This window comes from Pinus tabuliformis, chromosome 4_1 (genome assembly GCF_031772625.1).
Source record: "Pinus tabuliformis cultivar Carrire ecotype Pingquan chromosome 4_1, CPIR1, whole genome shotgun sequence".
NCBI classification, from domain to species: Eukaryota; Viridiplantae; Streptophyta; class Pinopsida; order Pinales; family Pinaceae; genus Pinus; species Pinus tabuliformis.
The window spans coordinates 548,113,470-548,123,015 of record NC_142303.1 but is presented as its reverse complement, the minus strand read 5'-3'; the positions used below and the strand labels follow the sequence as shown (position 1 = coordinate 548,123,015).

General features: G+C 32.5%; 1 pseudogene; it reads left to right on the top strand.

The window, feature by feature from the left end:
• The first annotated feature begins 228 nt into the window (after positions 1–228).
• LOC149177010 (pantothenate kinase 1-like) lies at positions 229–3,118 on the top strand (annotated as a pseudogene).
• Positions 3,119–9,546: the final 6,428 nt, after the last annotated feature.

The following is a 9,546-nucleotide window of genomic DNA, read 5'->3' as shown; positions in this document are numbered from 1 at the left end:
TTTCAAGTGAAAGAAACATTAAATGTTGTAATTTTGGAAGTCATCAAAATATAATAATTGCCATAGCAGTGAGATCATATTGTGTCCATGATAGTTATTTTCTCGCAATGTGTTTTCACAGATATTTTGTAATGGCCAAAGATTTTGGTTGCTTTAGAAAATAAAGCCTATTAAAGAATTGACTAAAAATCTTGAATTTGATCCTAATTCATCAAACATCCTACATGAATGGGGTCAGGAAAAATTTTGAATGCATGGACTTGTGAGGAGTATGACCCAAGAAATACCATAATCAAGGCCATAAGGGATAGGGCATATATATTTGTATATGCATTCAAAGAGAAGATGGGAGTTTGTTTGGATAAGGAAGATGAGATGGATTGTCTTGTTGCAAGAGTGAATGCTTTGTTGAAGGCAATCTCACATGAAGCATTTACCCACATGGAAGGTCACAAGGAATTTTTCATATTGACCATATTGATTTATTTCCATTTCTTGTTTTCAATATTGGCTCTGGTGCCAGCATGATCAAGGTGGATGGATATGGAAAATTCTAGAGGGTAAGTGGAACAAAGGTTAGGAGGTGGTACATTTTTGGGTTTGAGCCAATGTTTGAGAGTGTAAGAGTGATGAGATACTGGAACTTAGCTAAGGAGGAGACAATCGTGATGTGGACATACTTGTTGGAGATATCTATGGTTGTTTGAATTCTTCAACAATTGGTCTTTCAGCATCAACTATTGCTTCAAACTTTGGGAAAGTTGTAATTGAAAATAAATACCTTTCAGACTATAAACAAGAAGATCTTGCTCCTTCTATGAGCACTCAGTAATTTTCTAAGGTTGTAGAAGAAAATCATAATGGTAACCACAAACCAACTTTGAAAGCTGGGATCTAGTCTTGCCAGCTTCAAAGAGGGCTCCCTCTGTAAGATTTAACTTTGTTGGATTGAATATTAGGCTAACTATGAAGTTTGGGGTTTGATTTGTACTTGAATGGTTGGTTGATAATTAGATTACCATTGGGCTATGGAGTCTGTTACATAAAATACAGATTTACTGCAGTATTTACAGATAGATCTCATAGGGCAAGGTAGCCAAACCGAATGGATTCTTTTAGTTTATGAGATGAGGAAGGAAGAACAAATTAAGGTTCACTTTAAATATAGATCATTGTTACCTGAATTCTATATTTAAAGATCAAAAGAAAACATTGAGATTATTCGGGTGCAAAGTTTATATTTAAACAAATTTTGTCATTTACTTATCCATTGAATAATTCAGATCTGAAAACAACTATGTGCTATAAACAGAGAAATATAAACACATAAGATGATAGATGCACTTCATCACAACTTACACTAGTATCCTGTGAAATAGCTTTTGTATTACTTGGAAAATCCACTGATGCTTCAACAATATATAATAGTGTTCTTTTGTTCAAAAACCAAGCTCTGTTACTTAAAAAATTGAAGTATTTATAACTTGTTTACAAAAATATCTTGATTTTAAAATATCAATATTTAGTACAAATATCTAAAAGAAATATCTTGAAACAAAATTCAAGATTTTATTACAAAAAGGTATGAAAATAGATTAAACTTAACAAAAATATCTTGATTTTAAAAAATCAATATTTAGTACGAATATCTAAAAGAAATATCTTGAAATAGAATTCAAGATTTTATTACAAAAATGTATGAAAATAGATTAAACTATCTAAAAAAGATGTGTCTCGATGTCTTTCTATTCCACTACGTTATGTTCTAAACAGTTGTGTTGAATATGCAGTGATGTTTATTTAATCTCGTTGTTGTATGTGCATAGTCTTATCCATCATCTTTTAAATACTTTGTTTTGTCACAAAATATTTGGATTTAAATAATATATTTAAATTAATATTTACAAATATTTAAATCAAATTCATAATTCAAAATTCAACGTATTTATTAGAATGATTTATAAATCCATCATGTTTTCCAATCCAGATATTGTTTCAAAAATCCATGGGTTGTTTCTCTTCCCTTTTGAAACCCATGTGTTGTTTTCAAAAACCATGTCTTGTTTCTCTTTTTACCTTCCCTTGTAAATGTCGTTTTACTCTTGTATATCTTTGGATGGATTTGCAAAACCATGTGTTGTTTTTTGTAAATCCATGGCTAGTAAAACATTTATATTGACTTTTATCCATGTAAAAACAAAAATATCTTGCTTCTCTCTAAAAACTCATTTTTACTTGTCCCCTTATGTGTAAAACACGTTTACATGAGGCTCCCTATTTTTCTCACTTGTGCATTACTTTCATGAACATACAATTGCAAAATTTCCTTTTTATTTCCTCTCATCACTTTATTTTCCTGTGCCCATAAATTTCCTTTTCCTGTAGCTGTAAAAATATTTTACTCATTTGCCCGTCATTTCATTTCACCCACTTAGCCTTCCATCCTTGAATTTCCTCTAAAATCAGGTTTAGTTTGATCTCTTTCATTTAACCTCCCATCTACATAACATTGGTTTCACCTGAGGGTGACAGCTGTAAAGGCGAGTAAAAGTGAAAACCACTTTTATGACCCCTTTTGGTTAAATGTCTGTTCGAAGCATATTCATAACCATGGATTATAAAATGCACACATCTCTATGCCTTTAATGTTGGGGGAATTAATGCATGAGTGCGGGGTGGGCCATAGGCTTTGACTTTTGGATTTTGGGTGACGTATAATGAATAAATGAATTTTTCATGTTTTTTAGAGTTTTGATTATTCATTTATTTTTTGAATTTATTTTAATACTTCAAAATAAATGATTTCTCACTTATGCCTTCTTCTTTGCTTTATGGTGCATACTTCAACTTGCTCTTGCCTTTGATCCGGGAATTGGGTTTGAGTGCATGATATACTGTTGGAAAGCTACTTCTAAGCCTAAATCTTAATACTTGGTGTCACTTTGGAAATAATTTGCAGAAGGAAATATTATTTACAACATTTCAAACATAATAATAATTATCTATAATCAAACGATCCTATAAAAATTAGAGGACCCTAACACCTTCTTACTCTGGATGATTTTCCTACAATATTGGACAAATTGCATATTTGAATGCACTTTCATTATGGGATTGAGCGAATATTTTTTTGGAGGACTTTTCATACATGGTCATACATACATTATGGACTCCAATACAATCCAAGAAATAAATCCAAACAAGTCGGTCAATTGCGTAAATGCTTCATGGAAACCTTGGAAGATTGAATATGCTATAGAAGTAATGGAAATAATATTGCATTTCAGCTTTGATTCGAAGAGGGCATAGTAGCTTTCTCATGCTATGTTTATGATGGAGGTGAGACGTAAAACCCTTGAAATTGATGTTGCACATGAACGAGGCTAGAAGGTAACATTTGATAGAATGACAATCAAAGTGGGACATAAATAACACTAACCATGCAAACATTTAAATACAACGAATAAGGAAGGATCACTAAATAATATGACTATCTCCCATATTCTTATTCACATTCATTTGGGGCAGGTCAATTTTATAGAGGCAATGTAGGTAAAGTGGTTATTTCGCTGATAACTATCATGCAATGCCAAAAGTCAAATTTGGTCCATATTGGACAAAAAATGGTAGAGTGGTAGGAAACGCTACTGGTAAGGTGGAGCAAGTTCAACCTTTGGTCGAAAGAAAGGAGGAACTCATGGATAATGGGTCGACATTCACTGCTAATATATCTTTATGTTTGGTCACCTATTAAACAATGCTATTATTATTATGATGTAGAAATGTTCTTAATCGCATCGTATTTCTCTATATAACTTAATGGAAATTAAGAGAACAACCAACACAAAAGATGTCCACAAGAAAAGAAGTGCATGTGGCCACAAAATGTATAGAAAGGCTTCCATTTGATCGATTGCTGAATCAAATTGTCGATGAGCTAGTATATATATTGATCCAAATGATTGCCCTGCCTTAAAAGAAAACTATATTAAAATTATAAAGTGACTCCTAAATCATCTGCTTATCGAGCTAGATTCCATCTTGGAAATGTCGTTGTTAGTTCGATGGGAAACCAACTAAAAGCATAAAGGAGATGGTTGAGATAATGAGTGAAAAAATCGAAGTGGATTTTAAAGTAATTTTGAACCAATCAAATAATATACATTTAACCTAGATTGTAATGCTTGAGGAAGCCAATCCAAATCTATTCCGAGTACGAAAAATGTGATTGAGAGCTCCAAAATGAATCCATTCTACATCTTCATGCTGAATTGAAGAGATCTATCAACCCTAAGGCACGTGAAAGGAACCTTCCTCTTGGGCTTTGGACACAATAATAATGCTAATAAGAGTTAAAGGATCCAAACATCAATAACTATTTATTGATCTTTATATGAAGAAGTGTAACCTTTCTATTACAATTTCAATTGTATCCATTTCAATTTCAACTGTATCCATTTGTCTTTCAGCTACATTGAGGTTAATTTTGATTTTTTTTGTTGGATATGGCTATGTTTTGGTTGAAAAAGTCCAACAAATTTCTAGGTTATTATTACTTTCTACTTCTCTTTGTATTCCAAGTGTTGACTCATCACTATGGAGCCAATTCGTTTAGGTCAAGATGGAGGGGTTGCACCTTTAGGAGATTGATTGCTTTATGTGAATTACCAATGATGAGATTGATATGAGAATTATTGGGACAACCAACCAGCCATATCCCATTATTCTTGGCCCGACATTCATAATAGTGCAAACTTGTGTAACACAACCACCCCAGAGAAATTCCTCTAGACAAGGCAAACATATCAGATCCAAGGATTCATTGGATCAAGAAAATAATATGACAAGGTGATAAATGGATGAACCTTCCAAGAAATAGAAAATGTTATTTGACAAGGAAATGACAGAAATCTATTGAATAACAAATTCTCACAAGCATTAGGATTTAATGATAATTTATATCCCTTGGAAACGCATGATATGTAACCCTTGATTGCAAAATGAGATGGTTGTTAATTGGATAGAAAACTTATGGGATAGACTTGCATACAGACCTGCTAGAGAATTTTTTTCAAAGCTTCTTCCCATGGACATTCTTATCACTATATTGATCCTTTCAAAGAACCTATTAAAACCCCAAAACTAAGCGCACATGGAAGATGAGAGATGAGAAATGGCTTCCCTATCATAAGTATTTTGATAAAAACAGTCAAGTGATTCGATTACCATTTATTCACTTATTTGTATGGCAAGATCCGGGAGGCAGTTCACTAAGGACTTGGAAAGGTTAGCATCCATGTTAGAGATCCCTTACAGAGTAGAAATGAGACATATAGAAGTTAAGAAAAGATATGAAGCAGAATATTACAACCAATTCGAAAGAGAGTTGTCCACTCCAGATGGACTCCTGTGGTTTAGCGATATCAAGAGATATTTGGAGGACCGAGGAGAGGAGAATAATTTCATAAAATAGTACGCTAGCTCCACTTAGCTCCTTTTAAACATTTAATTTTACTACATGTATTGTGTTGATCCATCCTTGCTTGTTGATATATTTACAAGTTTATGCTCTATATGCAAAACAAGATACATCTAAATTAGAGATAAAGGAAATAGAAAGGATAACGAATGCATAAGCAGCCAACCTCATGGAGATAACACACATGTAGAGTTGGTATAGCTCCTAGTTAAAAGCAAAGGGAACACCACTGCTAGGGTTGTGATAAAAAAATGTCATAATATTATTATTGATGAAACAAAATCTACAGTAAATCTGACTCAAATCAAGAATACATTGATAGTGAGCTTCCAAACATGAAGAAACACATCATGCAACTAGTTTCTTAGAGTTCAATGGCTTGTTTATATGGTTGATGGTCATGGAAAAGAAGTGAAAACGTTTTAGTATTAAAGGGTTTAACCCCAAAACTAATGGTAGACCATGGTTGAGAATATAAAGAGTCCTAGATGGGATTGCTTTTCTTATAGCCTTGAAGTAAGTTTGTATATCAAATTGGTTTGTTATGTTTTTTTCTCATGTTTCTCTCAGTAAGAAGCTTTTATGTATGAATAGAATAACATAAGGAATTCAAAACCTTAAAACTTAGCTACAAAAATCTCTCTATTTTAGCATCTAAAATGCCAATAACAACATAATTTGAGAATAAATAAGAGACTAATTATTTTGCTAGAGAAGTTTTGATAATGACTTGCCATTAGCACAATATCTAAGCAATGTATTTCAAGGAAATCTTACATGGTTACCCATAGAGTATCTCACCATATAAGCTAAAATGCATCTAGAAAGCAAATAGACTTCCATTACAACAAGTGAGTAGCCAAATCCTCATTGAGCAACCTATACAAGATTTTGTGACTTACAACTCTAGCAAGAGGATCAATCCACTCATGCAGCTAGTACCAACAATGATTTAATTCATGTTAAGGGGATGGATACTTATTATCATGTGTTTATATCTTGTTATGTAGAAATGTTTTCAATTGGTTCCCTCATTTTTTATTGTGTACTTGTAGGGATGAAGTTTCTTGGAGAGTTTTTGCATTATATGAACTCATTCCCTGTGGCTTTAAATTCATTATGTGTCATTAGTCATATTACAAATATTAATGTTCTTCTATTTGTGAAAATAAGAAATTCCAACGGTCATATAAAGGTCCATCTGATCATGTAAAGTCATCTAAAATATGATAGGTCTTAGGGAACAAATGAGCCATGGGGAATTTGAAAATTCATGGGAGAGGTGAACAATCACCCATCCATTTGCATAAATATACCCCCGTACCTCAATTGTAGAGGATTATGGCACTTGAATAAATGTACATTTTTTCTCATGTTGTTCTCAATAAGAAGCTTTTATATATTTGTAATAGTTATTGAGTACATTTATTATGGGTGCATGTGTTGTTTCATATTGGTTATTTATTAATGAACTACTTCATAGCATGTGACTCATACATTTGCTTTGAATCTTTTCTTTATTATTCCATAAAAATGCTAGTAATTAATTGTGAACTTATCTGCAGTTGGTTTCTAGTACTTCCCAGCTTGTGTATGTTTCAAATGGTATTAATTAATTTATTCCTCTTAAAGCATTCTCTTCTTATTTTTTTCTTTTTATGTTCTTATACTTTATTTTGCAATTTTTTCATTAGTGGGTTGATTTAGTCCTCCTCTAGGAATTTCACACTTATCCTCACTCTAACATATTTACATTTGATAGTCAGGATTAAAACATACATGGTGGCAATCGAGCCCACATACCAAATGGGGTTCCTATCCCAAATAGCATGAGGACTGATTGGGAATTTACACTAGGGATACCACTTTACTGTTGGCAGTACATTTTATTCCCTGCCTCCAATTTTGGTGCTAGGAATAGGGAAGATGACAAGCTAACCCCATAGAGCCAACTCTTTATTTTATTTTTCAGCTTACATGGCTTATTTTGAATCCCTTATTTGGATTTGTGTTTCTTGAGAGGTAAATTATGAAACTCCAATCAAAATAACTCATCTCTTGTTAGAAAATAAATTTTATGGTGAGGGTGAAACCTATGCATCAGAACATATTAGTCAATCCATTCAAAATTGCATCTTGAATCATGTGTGTAATGAAGTTTTAATATGCAAACTTTTCACTCTTACATTTGAAGGTTGTGTCAAAGCCTGGGATCAAACTTTACCACTTGCATCTATATTTTCACTTAAATAATTCATTAATGAGTTTGAATATGCTTTTGACAGATTTAGTCATTAGAAATTTTTCAAAAATATCAATAACCTTAGAATGAAAAAGTTAGAGTGGAAAACGTTAAGGAATCAGCTCATAGGACCGTCTTTACCTGCGGGACCCAATTTTGTAAAACAATGTCTAAAACATTTCAGCAGCATTTTGAGGCATCAAAATACATTTTTTGGGGTAAATATTTGTTTCTTTAGCCCCACACATTTTTTTTTTGTATTCTACACACAAATACTTTCCAATGGCACAAGAATCACGTCAATCAAAGTTTGTATGTGAAAGTTACGCCACTCAAAAGTTGACCTTCTTGTTTTCACCACCATAGTTTGAGAGGATGTCATGTTAGCCCCCATTATTCATGGAAAAGAGGATAGCATCGTGATTATGACATAGAAGAATCTAGAAGAGTATATACTATAACACTTTTTATGAGTTGAGGTAGTCAAGCCTAACCACTAGTAGGTTATCAAGTTGTGTAATAGCTAGACCACTAGGAGGAAAAGTGGTTCCATTCATTCGAGTGCATTTGTTTCGTAGCTAAACAAAAATATCCAAGAGGGATAGGAGGTAGAGCACATGAAGAGGATTTGTGGACTGTAAAAGCACACAGGTGATATTCCATACTTCTTTGTACTCACAACCATATTTCCATTAAGAGAAAGAGAGCAGATCATCCTCACCTTCTAACTGGGCTTTTCTCCCGAAATAGTTTCCTAGAGCATATCTTGTGTCAATTGTGTGTGAGAGATTTTATTTTTTCATTCTATATTTTCTACATAATTTTAATTCACATGCATGCACTATTAACAATAAATCTACATATCCAAAAATCTAATAAAATTGTAATAGTTTATAATTTCAAAAATTTACAAATAATCTTATCATATCTATTGTGACTAAGTGTCCACTGGAATACCCATGATGAGTCATTGATCAAAATTTCTTGAGAGAGATGTGGATTGGAATTATTTGCTTGAAAATTGTTCAAAATTGGCTTACCTTTCTCCATAAAAATTTAAATTTGAACCAAATATTGATGATTCTAACAATCTGCAATCTAATAATTAAAAAAATCATTAGCCCTACTTTTGTTATACCAAATATTGTTTCTTTTTCAAATGCAACTCAAGGAAAATCTCAAGCCTGAAGGAAGTAGGTTGTCACTTATGATATCTCCCATCCTCATTCATATTCATTAACAAATGAATTGATTTCTTATGCTAACAATGAAATTTCTAATTCAATTCATGAAGAAATTGTATATCAAAAGGAACAAAGTTGTTTTAGAAGCTCTTGTAAATCCTAAGAAAGTGGAACAAGCTAAAACTGAAATGAGTAAGCCTCCTTTTGATCATCGTGTTGATGAAATGCATGTTGATTTAATTAATCATCCATCTCCCCATGATATGTTCTTACCTTCACCTCGCTGCCATGATCAAGGCATAGTCTTGATGACAGTGGATGTTCAAATTATTTTATGGAAAATAACTTGTGTGTTGATGGGTTGATTCCTCAAGTTGATGCAAATGTCAAAAATATGAATGCTAAATAAGATTTTATTGGGTTTGATGCTTCCTCATGAGAATCTTTTCATCTTTTTTCACTCTCAAATCACTATTCTTTGTATCTTGATTTGTTTGATGAATATTTTACACTAGTGATTGCTTTAAATCCCTTAGATTCTCATTCTATTGGTCTAGATTATAATCAAGTCCCAAATGGTGGTATATCGCATTTGGAAGAAGAAAAGGATATAAACAATTCTCCTCTCTCTCTTTTGATTT